General features: G+C 38.2%; 1 protein-coding gene across 12 annotated transcripts in view; it reads left to right on the forward strand.

Moving 5' to 3' along the window:
• Nucleotides 1-17,540, forward strand: part of MTERF1 (mitochondrial transcription termination factor 1) — a 495,795-nt gene that overhangs the window by 164,049 nt on the left and 314,206 nt on the right. For all 12 annotated transcript variants that reach the window (XR_012508240.1, XR_012508235.1, XR_012508230.1 and 9 more), the window contains one exon: nt 14,460-14,597. The gene's annotated coding sequence lies outside the window, so the exon portion shown is untranslated. The remainder of the gene's footprint in view (nt 1-14,459; nt 14,598-17,540) is intronic.

Here is a 17,540-nt window from a genome sequence, read left to right on the forward strand (position 1 = left end):
ATCCAGTGGATTTTCCATCCTCAGATCCAACCAACCATGGATGGAAATTTTGATTCATGGTTAGTTGAATCCAGGAATGGGAAACTTGTGTAAATGGAGGGTTGACTGTATAATAAGACCCCATTTATGTGTGTATATCTATCTGTATATATTAGATCTACTATATGTCCACATGTATTAGATCTATAAATACGTATGAAAGTATAGATATAAATATATGTGTGTGTGTGTGTATATATATATACACACATATATATATATATATATATATGTATCTTAGATATATATCTAAGGGGTAATTATAGTGGTAGTGCTGATAGTTTTTTGGGGGATTGGTTAGGTTTGTTTTATTTTTTATAGTTTATATTATATTGTTCAGATTTTCTTTATATACTATTGAAACCAATTTACTTTGAGAAAAAAATCTCTTGCTAATTTGATATGCAATGTTCATATAATAGGTACAGAAATATATTTACGAGGTGGTTTCTATAGAGAACCTTGATCTAAGCTATTGGTGTTCCCCTAAACATATTTAGTGCAAAAAATTCTGAAAAGGTCCATATCTCTGTATGTATATCTTGACCCAATGATTTAGATATTTTATAATGTCTAAATGTGATATTTAAGCAATTTCATCCAAATACTGTTTCTCTAACTGAACTTTTGAAAAAAAAATGTTGCTTTGCAGTGAACTTGAGACTTTTATTTTATGACAACTCCTTGGAGTGCATCTGGTCTATATTAGTTGGTTGCCCATGAAGGCTTGTGTTTTAGCCATCAGTTTTAAAGATAGGATTAACATCCTTTTGTTGAAGCTAAGGAACCTATTAATGTTAGGAGAACATGACTAGATAGAAGACCATCCCACTTCCTCTCCTAAGTAAAGACTCCTTAGCAAGACTGAGCTTCTCTGCGGGAAAGAGTTTTGAATCCTCTTCAGAGTACAGTCAAGGTTCTACTATTTGTTTCACTTATGTAGTGTTATCAAAATAGTTTTGGCTTAGAAGCTTCTGAGGCAGTTATAAACATGTGCTCATTTTGGCCAAACCACCATAAACTCTCTGTGAAGTATGCATGTAAAGTAAACACCTCTCAATGAGCACTGCTAATTCTGTCTTTATTCTCCCCAATACACTTTATGACAAGGTAGCTAAATGACAATGACAAATGTATGGTATAGTTATTCATAAAGCAGAAGAAAAAGATCTTCCAAAATAGTAAGTATATTTCAGCATAACCAGTATGTCTGTAGCCGTATTTTCTGGTGGTAAATACCTACAGGAGAAAGTTATCTCCTAAACCCCTTCTTAATTTAAGGTAGTAAGATATATTACTTGCATGAAAAAAGAAGTCATCGCAAATCGCAATGAATTTTACAAAAATCACACACACACACACACACACACACACACACACGCAGAATTCCCAATCTCCGTCTACTCCAAATCGACACAAAAAGGATCTCTGAGTGGTGTAGCATGAGCACATGTATTTAGAAAGCAATGCAGGCAATTCCATTGGGCAGCCAGGTTGAGAATCATTCCTCCAGCAGGCACTGAGTATCCCTGGCAAATAGAAGGTGGGCCTTCCATTAGACTTACAAACTAATAAGCAATTGAAATAGTATTGGGTTTGGAACCAACTAGGTCCTGGAGCAAACTTCTCAAAAGACCTCCGAAGTTGAGGCTTGTCATTTTTGGTTTTCGTTGAAAACATATTCCCTCGAAAATTTCTTGCTATTTTTTTTAAATTACAAAAGTAACACATTCACCATAGAAATTTTGAAAATAAACTAAAAAGAGCATGAAGGAGATAATAAAATCACCTGTATTTCTATCAACCAGATATAACCATAACATTGTCTATATCCTTTCAGATTCTTTTTATATATAACTGGGAAATGTTTTACATACAATTTGTAACATGCTTTTTAAAACTAGCAATATAGCAGGAGCATTTTCTCATAATATTCTTCTATGAAATGACATTCATTTGCTACAAAAAATTTCTTCTCATAATTGTTGCTTTTCTGTATTTGGAAAAGTTACTGTTTTTCTATTTTAGAAAGTTTAGCTTTTCAGTTTAGCTCTTATGTCTTTTCTTCATGTTCAGAAGCTTTTTAAAAAATACCAGTTTCTTCACTAAGCGCTGGATTTGTAGAGTCATTCTGCATTTTAATCTCAGTCACACAAAACACCCACTGAAAAATCTGAACCAGTCGTTTGATCCCTGAGTCTCAGATCTACATTAACATAGTCTGATTTTATACTCTGATTACTAACTAAATAAAATGAGTACATTTTCATCAATAATTTTTCAAAAATATTTGCAGTGTAGCTACACAAGCCAAAATAAAATCAAAAGAAGTAAGCCAGAGAATTTCCCAAAATCTAACTGAAGCATGGGTGTGGTTGAGTTTGGACGTAGCTGCAGAGTTAATGAAATTTTTGGTTTTCTTTTATTTTCTATGTTTCGGAGATGGCATATTTGTTTGCAATATTTTATTACTGCATAAGGATTTTATTTCATGTGGTTGAGGGCCTGTTCTTTTCAAGATCTCTATGTTGAAACATCTTTCCATGTAATCAAAGGTATGCACACACATGTATGAATAATTTATTTTGGGGTTAGATTCTTTAGTCAGTATAGCTTGATATATACTTGAGTTCTATAGTTAATATTCCCTGCATATTAAGTCATTTGCTAAACATAGAATCTGAAGTTATAGATTTTCTTCCCTCCACCATAGGTCATCATGGAATGGAAATATTCATGGCATTGCTTATCTTTTTCTCCAAACTATTGGCTTTTATTTAAAGTCACTTGCATTTGATGGAGGACTCAAAGATGTGTTTAAGAAGTTGGAATCTGAAATTGAGGAAAACTGAAATGGGAATTTGGAGAGAAGGAAAAAATAAACGAGATAAGTTTAGATACTGTGGAAAACACATTTTGTCTTAGGAAAACAGTGGAGGAAGAGGGCCCCTATAATGCTGAGGAGAAATACTCACCTGTCCACCAGGTGTCCAGAGTATGGCTTCCGAAGAGTGTGACTTTATAAGCACAGAGACAGAGATGGCTTTTTGGAGGGATCAATAAGACTCATTTCTGACATATGACTGTGGAAAGGGTATACTCTTAAAAAGAATCAGATCTGATGCAGCACTGGGCAAGACATTCTGTGTGATTGGAAGATATTACATTTATAGAAATCCTACCAGAGAGTGGAACAAGGTAAAGAACGAAAGGTGAGAGAGAGTGAAGGATGTATGCCATTACATCCAGCCTGGATGTAATGTGATACAGATTTCTAATACAGACCAAAAAAGGCATAGGGACAAGAATTAGTAGATAAAGGAAACTCAAATATTTATCTGTGAACTATTTGCTAATCATATTCATCATTCTGTTTTTTGTTCGTGTTTCTTCATCTCAGCTACCTTTAACACTCTCTTACAGCCTTCATTTCCTCACCCTTCTTGCCTGGATGTGTTTGTGTAAACACACAGCCACATTGACTGGAATCACTTAAAAATCAATGACCACAAGTGTAGAAAAGGCATTCCATCCTCTTTGTTTATACTCTTTCCTCTTCCCCAAATCAGAAAGTGTGAGTTTGTTTTCCAACCTTGTTCTTAATTTTCAATATTGTTTGGGCTATTCTGGGACTCTTGCATTTCAGTATCAATTTTAGGGACAGACATTATTTGGGATTTTGATAGGGATTACATTAAATCTGCAGGTCTGTTTGAGAAGTGCTGCCATGCCAATGATATTAAACATTCTAATCTATGAACATAGGTTGCCTTTCCATTTATTTAGATGTACTTTCATTTCTTTCAACCATATTTTGGAATTTTCAGACTATAAATTTTGAATTCTGCTGTTAAATTTATTCCTAAGTATTTTATTCTTTTTGATATTATTATAAATTGAATTGTTTCCTTAATTTTATATTTGGATTGTTCACTGCAAGTAAATAAAAATACAATCGCTTTTGTATATTGATCTTGCAATCTTGTTGAACTTGTTTATTAGTTCTAACAGTTTTTTTTAATGGTTTCCTTAAGATTTTCTATATACAAGATTGTGTCATCTGCAAATAGAGATAGTTTTACTTCCTGCTTTTCAATCTGGATACCCTTTATTTCATTTTATTGTCTCATTGCCCTGGCTAGAATCTCCAGTACAATGTTTAATAGAAGTGATGAGAGCAGATTATTCTTGTCTTGTTCTGGATCTACGGTGTTTTTTAAAAAATGTTTGATGAGTCCCAGCTTTTTGTCCTTTTAGATGATTCAACCACACTCTTATGAAATGCTCATTTGAGTCAGAGGCAACAATTTTCTAGATAAAGGATCCTTACCCTTAATAGTTGGCATTGACATTTAGAGTCCTCAGAACCAATGGTTGAACACAACACCAATAAGAGATCAAGACTCAGGCCCTAGTCACAAGAGTACAGGCTACAATAGATACTAGATGATTATATTCTATTCATGAAAGTCTAGATAGTGTCTCTAGAACATTTGAACCAAAGCATATATCTTTATTTTCATTCACCAGTTTCCACTAATTTCACCAATAAAAACTTGTTTAAAACATTCACCTTGCTATTAGCCAAAGATTTGGGAGTGGTTAGAAATAACAATAGCTGAAGCACTCATAGCAATGACATCCGGAGAGTGGATTTTTTTATGTAATGTTATTCAAATACCCTGGAAATTCAAATTCTCAGTTAGGATAACTAACCATCCCTAAAATATAGCTTAAATTAACACATATGTGCATGTGCACACAGATTCTCACATGTTACAGCCTACTGCGGAAATATTTAAAAACAGATTGAAGACATCATAACAATGTCAAATAGGCATTTCTTACTTAATATGGCTGAAACAGAACTCATGATTTCTTATTAAAGATGCTTTTCCATGGAATTTTTCATCTCATTAAATTATACTATTAATATCACCATCCATGCATGTGCTTAAGCCTAAAATCTAGCTATTAGCCTTGATTTCTTGATTTCTCACCTTTTATAATCTATCCATTAGCAAGTCATTTTGATTCTACCTCTAACTCATACCTGAAAGCCATCTTCTCTTCTCCATTATCATCACCTTAATCTAAACCACCAGGTTTATGTCTATGAAAAAAAAATGAAATGACGTGGCAAGGAGTCTAATGCAGGTTCCTAGTGTTCACTGCTCTTCTTTTCTGGATGTCTGAGCTAGCCTCCTAAGTGGTATTCTATCTTTTTCTCTATCATTCTTTCTTCCCACCCTACTTGATTTCACTCTTAAAAAAGCAGTCAGAGGGATCTTTTAAAAACGTAAATTAGATTATGTCACTTCCCTTATTGAAGCCATCCAATGACTTCCAATCATATTTGGAATGAATTCCAGACTCCTTAATCTGGACAGGAAGTCTCCATGGTCTGGCTCCTGATTAATTCTTTGACCTCATTTCAAACAACCCCCTCCCTACCCACTATGCTTCAGCCACATTAGCCAACTTTTTGGTTCCTGAAAATGACAAACATTCTTGCCTTGGGACATCTGCAGTGGCTGTCTGGCTGTCTCTCTGTCCAGACGACTCTTCCCCTGATCTTAGCATGGCTGCCTGTTTCTCAGCTTTCAGATCTCAGCCCAAAGGTCAGCTTTTCAGAGGAGCCTCCCTGACCATGCATTTTAACATGGATCCACCCTGTCATGCTCTACTACATCTGCCTATTTTAATTGTCTGCATTACACATATTTAGATGGATGCGTTATCTCCTCCTAGCTAAGATATAAGCCTCACTGACAGCAGAAATCTTGTTTATGTTGACACTTTTGAATCTTTATCATGGAGAACAGTGCTTTGTGCCTAAAAGTGCTCAATAAATGTTTGTTGAATGAATAGATAAGTGGAAATTTAGAAACTTAGGATAGACTGTTTTATATTTTTCTGTTGGGTACATTTGGTGTGAAGTATACTTCCAGTCCAATGTTTACTAATTGATATTCTGTCTGGATGATCAGATTATTTTCATTGTTGAAAGTGGGGTATTGAAATCCCCGGTCATTATTGTATTGTTGTCTCTTTAGATCTGATAGTACTTGCTTAATATATTTAGGTGCTCCAATGTTGAATGCATATATATTTATGATTATTATATCCTGTTGATGAGTTGAGCTCTTTACCATTGTATGACTTTCTTTGTTTCTTGTTACAGTCTTTTTGTCTGGGTATAGGTACCTCTGCTCTCTTTGGTTTCTATTTGTATGGAATATATTTTTCCAATCCTTCATTTTTAGCCTATTTGTTGCTTTAAAGCTGAGGTGAGTCTCTTACAGACAGCATATAGTTGGATTTTTTTTTTTTATCCGTTTTGCTACTCTATACCTTTTAATTGGAGAATTTAACCTATGTACGTTTAAAGTAATTATTGGCAGGTTAGGACTTACTGATGCCAAGTTGTTTACTGTTTTCTGGCTATTTTGTAGTAACTGCTCCTTTTTTTCCTTTTTTGTTGTCCTCCTTTGTGAATTGATGATCTTCCATAGTGGTATGCTTTGATTTCCTTCTCTTTATCGCTTGTGTATCTACGATTGGTTTTTGCTTTGTGGTTACCATGAGGCTTACATAAAACATCTTACAGGTATAACTGAGTTTTTAAAGCGTATATCAGCATTTTAAGCTGATAACAACTTAACTTTAATCACATACAAAAACTCTACACTTTTACTCCCCGCTCTGCCAGAGAAGTGATATTCTTTAGTGGTAGGTTAGGGTGAGTCTGGGAAAGTAGGGTGGGACGATGTAATGAAAGTTGGGGATGCTGGAGTAGATAAAACTGTGTCCCTCCTGCGGACAGGACACTAATCAAAGTCTCCTCCAAGAGTTCTTTGTCTTACCTGGAACTCTGGGGGCAGGCAGCCTTACAAATGTCTCTCTTGGCACAAGGGCAGAGGAACTAGAGACAACAATAGCTATGAAAAGTATTGGAGCAGGCACAGTGCTACTGAAGGTCCATAGTCTTCCCTGAAGTCTTATAAGGTGCTACTCTTCCTTTTGCTCTTGATCTTCCCTCAGCCCACAGGAAGGACAGGGAAGAGCAAATTTGGGGTAAAAAGATGATGGTCCTGGGGGTTAGGATGAGGAGGCTTCAGAGGGCACAACTGTATAGATCTAGAAGTTTTTCTGCTGACAGATACTTCTCCCTCCCTCCCTCCCTCTCTCTCTCTCCCTCTCTCTCTCTCTCTCTCTCTCTCTCTCACACACACACACACACACACACACACACACACAGAAGAAGAGCAAAGAAGACAGAGCCAGAGATACCCAGGAACCATGGATGAGCTCCACTGGGAACAGGAGGCCTGCAGGGGATTGAGCCCAAAAGCTAGACTCAGCCCCAAAGGCCCATCAAGGTAGCTGACCACACCTCTAGGGGTTTAGAATCAGTCCTAGGAAGGAGGAGAGTAAAAAAACTTTGGGAAGGTGAAAACTCCTGAAAGGACTATTTTAAACTTGTAACTAAAATTTCCCAATGGAATGAGGAAATTTTGGATTCAGTTTTCTGCTCTCACTTGGAAATGAGGGCTCTGAAGTTAAAATAAAAAAGGTTAAATTGAGTTGAGCTAAGGTGACCCACTGTTTCAATTTGCCCTAGGACATGGAACTGTCACTGCTAAAACCTGTGTAAGTCATAGGCGACTCACTGGTTGGGCCTGAGGAAAACTGGAGAACTCGTTTGCCCTAGGGGCTGTCTAAGGAACTATATTCTTTTATTCTGCAAGGTTTTTAGGACAAGAAAATGTGACTTAAGGGGAGAGTATGGCTCAAGTGGTAGAACGCATGCTTAGCATGCATGAGGTCCTGGGTTCAATCCCCAGTGCCTCTTCCAAGTACAAGTAAACCTAATTATCTCCCCCTCATAAAACAAACAAACAAACAAACAAGAAAATGTAACTCATGGTTGGTACATGGTGCATTTATTGAATGAATGAATGACCAAGGCAGGGTCAGCTTCATGAATGTATAACCTGTATAGTTGCATAGAGCACCATCTTTCTCAGGAGGGCACCAGAGTTCGTTAAATGCTTTGCTGTTAAGGTCTTAAAAGTCTTAATAATTTTTTGAACAAGAGGCCCCACATTTTCATTTTGCACTGGGCCCTACAAATTGTGTAGCTGGTCCTGGACCTGGAGCTCCCAAGAGCTAGCTTATCCTCATTTCCCCCAGGATTCTCCCTCCCCATAAGGGAGTGGCAGGAGAGCAGAGAGCAAGCCAGCAGGATCCTTAGAACAACTCTCAGAGTCAGCCTAGAACCACATTCCCAAACCTCATTCCTTGCAATCCTAGCTCTCTAAGATGTTTACACATGCTTTGAGGGCAAAGTGATCAATGGTCACACAAACTCAGGAAACAGAAACCTAAAACCCCATCTGGAGATTTATAGTGTACAGCAACACAGGAAAGGTTCTGGGAAGTCTCCTCAGTAAATAAGATACATGCTTAAGTTTGTTTAATGCTTGAATAAACCACTGGATTTGTTCAGGGGAAGATATTTTCCTGAACCACCTCTGAACATGCTGGAACAGTTTCCCTTTCACACTTATTTGGGAAGTGCTACCCTAGAAACTTGGGCTGAATTGGCCACACCTCCCTTGTGCCAAATGTCAAGATCTGTCAGCCTAGCACGGACTTCTCCACTGCACCCTTTTCAGAAGTGATGATCAGCAAGTCATTCATTTGCTGCTGTATTTAGGAACTAAAAGGGAGCCTGTACAGCCTACTTCAGATGTAGACAAGAAAAGAGATGTCCTAAAAGGTTAAATTATTGTAGGTACCTGTGATGGTTAAGATTATGAGCTAACTTGGCTAGGCTGTGGTACCCAGTTATTTGGTCAAACACTCAGTGTTGCTGTGAAGATGAGACGAGATTAACATTTAAATCTGTAGACTTTGAGTAAAGCAGATCACCCTCCATAATGTGGGAGGGGCCTCATCCAGTCAGTTGAAAGCCTTTACTCTTTAGAGTAAAAACTGAGGTTTCCGGAAGAAGGAATTCTCCTCAAGATTACAATATGGAAACCCTTCCTGCTGCTCTGTAGAATTTGCACTCAAAACTGCAACATCAATTCATGCTTAATTTTCCAGCCTGCTGGCCTGCCCTACAAATTTTAGACTTGACAGCCTGATGATCACATGAGACAATTCCTTAAAATCCCTCTCTCTCTCTCTCTCTCTCTCTCAGTTCTCTTTCTCTGGAGAACCCTAGCTAATACAAGACCAATTCTGGATATGTAGGGTAAGATACCAATGTCGGGTGTTCCCTTTGCCTCTCCAGATCCACTTTCTTCTTGCCTCCACCCTTTCTCTGACCATTAATGTGCATCAGTTGACTTCCTTGTCCTGTAGCTTCCAGTTGGGTTGGGTCAATGATGAGAGAATGGCAAGAGGTCAGAGTGCAGGAGGAGAGTGAGGTTAGGGTGTCTATTCTCTTGGCTTTCTCCTGGCCAGGCTACAGGTTAGCAGTGGTTGTGTTCCTTTGTCCTCGTTCTGTGGCCTCTCCAACAGCTCTAGTTTGAACAACAGCTGCAACTCCAGCTCTCACTGAATTCCTATCTACTCTCTCCTCTGGCTCTTTAGGTCAGGATTGGTTAAGACTGTTACAAGCACTTTCCCACCTCCCTCCAACCATGTGCTTCATCATCCCTTGTCATTTTCTTTAATCCTGTGGTTGGCTCTGAATACCCTCGTTGCTTTCCTTGTTTGAGTGCGCCATTTGTTTCCTGCCGGGACCCTGAGTAATTCAAAACTCTTTTTATTCTTTTTTTACACACAGTAAAGGTAGAGGAAACTGAGGCCTGGAGAAGTTTGCTAACTTCTCCAGGGCTGGGATTAAGCCAAGGTCTCTGACTCCAGTGGCAATTCTCATAGCCTATCCACATCAGTTCAGTTATTGTTCACATTAACTCCTTACTCGTTCTGAATCACAGTTTCCCCCTTTGCAAAATGAGGTCAGTAACAATAAATCCTTATAGAGTTCTAGTTAGCACTCAATAAATATTAGCTATTATTATTTGCAGCAAAAAAGGACCTTGATGAAGATTAAAATTCCCAATTTACAGGGTCTTGGTAAGAATAAATGGGTCTTGGTAAGGATGAAGGTGTATTGCACCAGCGCAGGGCCTGGTACACACCAGCTGCTTAATATATTGACATTAAACAGTAGTCACATCTACTGTTCTTTTCCTGTGCCACGCTCTCCAGGAACATGCTCTTGAAGTCTATGTGAGCAAAATTTTGAGTTAAGAAACACTTTACATATATTATTTCATGTAAATGGTCACAAAGAACAGAGAGGTGAGTTATTCCAGTTTTACAGATAAGGAAGCTGAGGGCCAAGGAGTTAAATAATTTACCTAAGGCCACCACTTCATCTGGTAGTGAAGGATCAAGGGTTCCAATCCAGACGTATCTGACTCCATATTTATTTGAGCCAACAAAAACTTGTCAGTAGAGCTAGTATTCAGTTGGCAAGCACTGGTGCGACAGGTCCACTTTGAATACTGACTATTTCCCCATTGGCTGGTAAATGGCTGCTGCCTCAAGTCTGTTGAGTAGAACCTTGCCCACACTTTATCAGTTTTTAATGCTCAGAATATCACTGCTAGAAACAGATCCAGTAAGTGAAACTCAAGAATCATTTTCAGAGCTTTGCAGAAAATCCTTATCATTTCTGTGCCTCTGTCCTGTGGCTGACTTCCTTGGAGGGACAAGCCCCAGAGGGATCTCTAGGGCAAATGTATAGAGGGGTGGCCTTGTCTGTCCCCATCATCCAGAAAGCCCAATCCTGGTTCCAGGGCATCCCTGTTTCAGCCTTGATTGCACCTCTGTCCTGAACCCCAAGTCTTTGTGGTCTTTTTGGAATAACTCAGAGGGAATATAGCTGTGCACATGGTATGAAGTGGAGAAAGGAAGAACCGGTTTCCCTGGGTTTCAAATCAGTCAGTCTGGGCTTCCATGTTTTACCTTAAAGAGAGAGATTGGCAGCTTGCCAAGAGCCCGAAGGCTTTTCCTAACCTCTGTGTTACTAAGCTGGTAGCTGACAGTCCTTCATCATCACCTATACAGTCACCCCATCGCCCTGAGTGCTGTCCACATCTGAAGGAAGCTGAGTTTGGGGGCCTTTCCTTGTTTAATGGCAGAGGGGGAGTTTGGAGATTTGTAGGAGAAAGTCTGCATAATAGATCATGAATTAAGGAACTCAAAACCAGGGTTCATGGGATAGAGGGCTGGGGCTAGTGGAAGGAGGAGGAGGCTGAGAGAACATCAGTCATTGGGGGATTTGATGCCAAGGACAATTTTGCTATTTCCTTGCAGACCTTTCTGCAGTTTTTCAGGTTCTGTCCCTGCTGTGAGCATCTGCCCAGGCCAGCCCTTGCCCTTTATAAATCTCCTTTCTCTTTCTTTCAAAATGGACTTGCCCTGGATTAATAAAGATGCTGGAGAGCTTCCTATCTCTGCCTGGCATTGTGCTTTAATAATAATACTACCCCAAACTTTAATTGAAAAAGTAGAGAGGAATTGAAAAAAAGAAAGAGCACAAAGAAAGAGCAAACCTCCATAATCAAAAGAGATAGGGTGAAGGGCAGAAGAAAGGAAAAGAGGACACCTGGGTGAAATGGTGGCATTTAATCAGGGATTAGGCAGGAAGTGGGTGAGGCAATTCCAGAATGACAAGAACCAACCTGAACCCTTTAATGGAACCTTTGTCAAGGTTTTCAAATACTCCAGTGCCCTTTAAAAACCATTTTCCCCTCTATCCTTATGTTTTGTCCAGGCCTCAAGGTCAAAGTGAAATAATCGAAAGCAAAATGCTGGCTCTATTGACTTTTTTTTCAAAGGGAAAATAGTGGGCAAGTTTCATAGGAAATCCTCTTGCAGAGTGAATGGCCCTTGAGAACGGGACTGGCTACATGATTTGCAGAGCCCAGTGTGAAATGAAAATGTGGGGCCCCTTGTTCAATTTTTTTTAACATTTTTTATTGATTTATAATCATTTTACAATGTTGTGTCAAATTCCAGTGTAGAGCACAATTTTTCAGTTATACGTGAACATATATATATTCACTGTCACATTTGTTTCTCTGTGAGCTACCATAAGATCTTATGTATATTTCCCTGTGCTATACAGTATAATCTTGTTTATCTATTCTACAATTTTGAAATCCCATCTATCCCTTCCCACCCTCTGCCCCCTGGGAAACCACAAGTTTGTATTCTATGTCTATGAGTCTGTTTCTGTTTTGTATTTATGCTTTTTTTTTTTTTTTTTTTTTAGATTCCACGTATGAGCAATCTCATATGGTATTTTTCTTTCTCTTTCTGGCTTACTTCGCTTAGAATGACATTCTCCAGGAGCATCCATGTTGCTGCAAATGGTGTTATGTTGTCGGTTTTTATGGCTGAGTAGTATTCCATTGTATAAATATACCACATCTTCTTTATCCAGTCATCCGTTGATGGACATTTAGGCTGTCTCCATGTCTTGGCTATTGTAAATAGTGCTGCTGTGAACATTGGGGTGCAGGTGTCATCCTGAAGTGGAGTTCCTTCTGGATATATGCCCAGGAGCGGGATTCCTGGGTCATATGGTAAGTCTATTCTTAGTTTTTTGAGGAATCTCCATACTGTTTTCCACAGTGGCTGCACCAAACTGCATTCCCACCAGCAGTGTAGGAGGGTTCCCCTTTCTCCACACCCTCTCCAGCATTTGTCATTTGTGGATTTTTGCATGATGGCCATTCTGACTGGTGTGAGGTGATACCTCATTGTAGTTTTGATTTTCATTTCTCTGATAGTTAGTGATATTGAGCATTTTTTCATGTGCCTATTGATCATTTGTATGTCTTCCTTGGAGTATTGCTTGTTTAGGTCTTTTGCCCATTTTTGGATTGGGTTGTTTGGTTGTTTCTTATTGTTTCTTATTAAGTCATATGAGCTGCTTATATATTCTGGAGATCAAGCCTTTGTCTGTTTCATTTGCAAAAATTTTCTCCCATTCCGTAGGTTGTCTTTTTGTTTTACTTATGGTTTCCTTTGCTGTGCAGAAGCTTGTAAGTTTCATTAGGTCCCATTTGTTTATTCTTGCTTTTATTTCTATTGCTTGAGTAGACTGTTCTAGGAGAACATTTTTGAGATGTATGTCAGATACTGTTTTGCCTCTGTTTTCTTCTAGGAGGTTTATTGTATCTTGTCTTATGTTTAAGTCTTTCATCCATTTTGAGTTTATTTTTGTGTATGGTGTAAGGGAGTGTTCTAGCTTCATTGCTTTACATGCTGCTGTCCAGTTTTCCCTACACCATTTGCTGAAGAGACTGTCTTTATTCCATTGTATATTCTCGCCTCCTTTGTCGAAGATGAGTTGACCAAAAGTTTGTGGGTTCATTTCTGGGCTCTCTATTCTGTTCCATTGGTCTGTATGTCTATTTTTATACCAATACCATGCTGTCTTGATGACTGTAGCTCTATAGTATTGTCTGAAGTCTGGGAGAGTTATTCTTCCAGCCTCTTTCTTCCTCTTCAGTAATGCTTTGGCAATGCTAGGTCTTTGATGGTTCCATATAAATTTTATTATAAATTTTAAAAACTTTAAGATGGAAGGCGAGTATGAAGCCAAATGTGGGGCCCTTCTGAGCGCAGAGTCACACTCCCAGAAGCTGGCCCAGCTTAGGAGTCTCTGAAGGTTTGCATTATTCTTATTTTCTGACTTAATCGTGCTGCTCCCGCCATTTTCAAATCATCAGGAATGTGATGATTTTGTGTGTGTGTGTTTTTAGGCACTTAAGTTGATTTTCAAAATGGCTCAGTTTGCTGCCTTAATTTGTAACTTATAAAACTTTAGACTTACAGTATATGGGCTTCCATTTCTGTTCTTGCCATGGGTTCTGCAAACTTTAGGGACAGACCTGGATGGTGGGCAGCAAAGAAAGTGTACATTTCCATAATGAAATTGAACACCAGCTTCCTCATGATAGTTCAAGTTTATAGTTCAGTTACTCTAGCTTTGCATGTGTGTGTAATATTTATGCATTTTGACAAAGACAGTTTCTATTTTGATTAATGGGATACAGCATCTTTTTTGAATGCAATTATTAATTATATCTTTACCACATCTGGTTTCAAGTACATTTCTGCTCCAAAGTTTTCTTAATTTCATAAGAGTATTGTTTTTATCACAAACCTGGACTCTAAAATTTGTATCTTTATACCACAGAAGAGATAATTTTATCTTTAACAGTGAACTTTTAATTGAGCCTATAATAGCATTCACAATAATGTCAGATACTTCTCGTTGATAGAATGAATATTCAAAAGATATATTTTGATTTCTTGAGTTGAATAAACAAAAAAAAACCATTATTGGAACTAACTGCTTTTTTCTTTGATGTATCTAGGACACTGGAACAAAACTGACCTCGTTCAACTGTTTGTGCAGTTCTTCTAATGGAATTATCACTTCAATTTTCATGTGTCCAAAAGGGAACTTGGAATCCAAAGTGGATGAAGTTAATGAAGAAGAACAATCATTTGAGGTAAATGAAAATTCATGCTTCACTGAGAGATTTGTAAACAAACTTTCTGCAAGTGCCCATGTTCAGCAGTCATTTTTGGATACAGTCTTAAAGTAACTTCTGACTTTTGGAATAGACACTGGTGCTTCTTCAGAAGATCTGTGTCTTCTGGTTTTCATGTGGTCAGTGGTATCACTTAGCCTTGATGCTAGATGGTAAACTGTGTTGATAAACATTCTTTGCAAGTTCCATATCCATCATGAACTTCTTGTGACATCAAATGCAGAGCTTAATTTTTTGTTTTTGGGTTTTTGAGCTTTTTGCTGCTGAAAGAGTTTATTGCAAAAGAAAACAATATTACCAAATAATAGCTACTGGTATATGTATGTAAATAATACAATGAGTAACAAAACTGTTGTACGAGAGTTTTCCAGGCTGCTCTCTATAAACTCAATGATAGGATGGCCCTGCTTCTAGTTCCCATGTATGTTCCCCACCTAACCAATGAAGTCTCACATTTCTTTTGGCCCTGCCAACTGACGGCTCAGAGATGATATACATTTGGAAGGATGTGGGTGTGGCATAGGCCGCAACACAATTGACTGGCCCCACAGTGGCTTGTAGGGTAGTGATTTTGAGTCCTTCTTCACTGCCACCCAAATTGCAGATTTGCTTCTGAGCTCTCTCTTCCCTGAGGGCACTGCGTTTACCAGCAAGTGCTGGTGTGTGTGCTGTTTTTGAAAGGGAGGTGCTTGTTATGCTGAGTCCAGAAAAAATAGGGAAAAGAGATATGGGTTATTGCTAGGTGTCTTTTAGATTTAATCACTTGCTAAAGTAAAAAAATCTGTTCACTGTGCATACATCTCTCACAGTACTGGACAAGACCATGTCGGAAGCTGAAGATACAAAGTAGAGGTCTACCAATGCAGCTATTAATAATTCTTTATTAAAAGATTAAAAATCAGAAGGAAATATTAGACCAGTTGGGACACTGGGACAACAGGTGTAAACTGGGAGTGTCCCACTTATAGAAAAATAAAGAAACTCATTTTCTTTGCGCCTTTGGGAATGGTGTTTGTAGTTTTGGTACCTGGTACACTAGTGAAGCTCAGTTTTCTAAGTATATGGTTTCCTAGGTTTGCGTTCATTTAGCTAATGTCGATACATGAGCCCAGGATGCCCGCTTGATACCCGTGGCTTTGTCGCCATCTGTTTCTTTTACCATTGAGAGTAGTTTAAAAGCTGCCTGATTGACTATTGTGTCTTGGTTATTTAGTTACAAGGATAGAGCTGAGCCAGCCAGGGGCCAAAAGACCTCACACATGGTATGTAGTCAGTAATATTTCAGTAAAGGAGCCATTGTCGGAGGTGTTATTGAAAACCAACTTCCTTGGGGCTGTTTTCCTTGTAACAGTAGTGATCTCAGAGGAGCTTCCTTGGCCATGTGTTTATGACTTGTATAAACATATAGATATTTAATGGAAATCTAAATAAAGAATCAAAAAGTAACGTCAGTAGTTTCTTAAAAGTCATCATAAAATGACCTTATCTCATTCAAAATGCGAATAAACAACTGCCCCTTTAAGGCATCAGAATCACAAGATCTTGCAAGGAGATTTACATCAAAAAAAGAGAAACCACTTATCTCAGAATCACTGGGCGAAGGCCTGCCCATCACATTCTGCTGTTCTGGAATGCCTACTACAGCTTTTTCCTCTGCTTGACATGTCAAGCTAAGGAGCTAAATGCTGATATTCAATATTATTTGATGTCCTAATCAGATGCTCATTCAATAGAAGTCACTGCTGAATTTTGCAAAGACTTGCAGAAATTGAAATTCTAGTTGCTAATGTTATTCTTAGCTTGCTACTTTGGTTTCGGCTTAAAATTGATTTTTTCACCCAAGGCTTTTAATTAAGTGGATGAACAGGAATATAATGGGACAGTGGTTAACACTAGGATCTGTGTGATTTTCTCTCATCACTCACCACACCCCGCATCAAATCATTTTTATTTTTCAGCACTGAGAAGAGTGGACATTATCACATATATTTAGTCTGTCCCAAAAATGTCATAGAGGGACCAGATGTATTTTCTCAAACGACATAGATGCATATAGTAGACAGGAGGAGAATTTTCTAGTTAGCCCCTGAGAGACAGGATGGCATTGCGTGTTCTGAAATTTAGCTGCTTGAATTCTGACAGAATAGAATAACTTGTTTGCTATGAAAATAACACTGGTGGAAAAAAATCATGTTAGCATAGGCTTTATCAAAGTGTTCTATGGAATTCGAGTCATATGAACTGCTCCATGGAAGAAGGGTTCTGTGGCCAAGACCCACCTCATTTTGTTCTTGGACGTTCCCAACATGCATTAACATGATAAAGAACTTGACTGGTCCTATGGTGAAGAAACCGTTCCTGGAGTTTTCCAAAGCTTTCTAGAGTTCTTCATGAAGCCCTCATTCTGTGTTACTTCCCACAGAAACAGTGGAGTGGTGTATTATCATTTCTTTAAGTCTGTTTTCTTGCTTTTGTTGGGCTAATGACTTACTTTCTACAGTCCCAAGACATTATTTCCTATTTATTTTACGTATGCTAAATCTAGATGTATTTTCTTTCAGTTCTTTTCTGCCAACAGACGATGCTAACCCTTCCAAATGCTCCTAGTGTCTTGTGATCTTGTAAAATCAGTGACTCTCTGTCCGGAGCTTATGAGCTTCTGTTATCCAGTGTCATTTCTTACCTTTCTTTGCTTCTTGATTTTCAAAGCTTTGTTATCTTCTATCCCACAGTAGAACCATTGAAATTTAGCTGGCATTTGGTCATTCCCATTTCTCTTATCCCCAAATGTCACTTTGCTCTCAGATTTGATCAATACAATAAACACTGATCTATTTTATTTGTGTCTGTCATTCCGATAAAATGAAAACATTCCAGATTAAGGATATAATCTTTTTGACA

This window comes from Camelus bactrianus, chromosome 7 (assembly GCF_048773025.1).
Source record: "Camelus bactrianus isolate YW-2024 breed Bactrian camel chromosome 7, ASM4877302v1, whole genome shotgun sequence".
In the NCBI taxonomy this organism is placed as follows: domain Eukaryota; kingdom Metazoa; phylum Chordata; class Mammalia; order Artiodactyla; family Camelidae; genus Camelus; species Camelus bactrianus.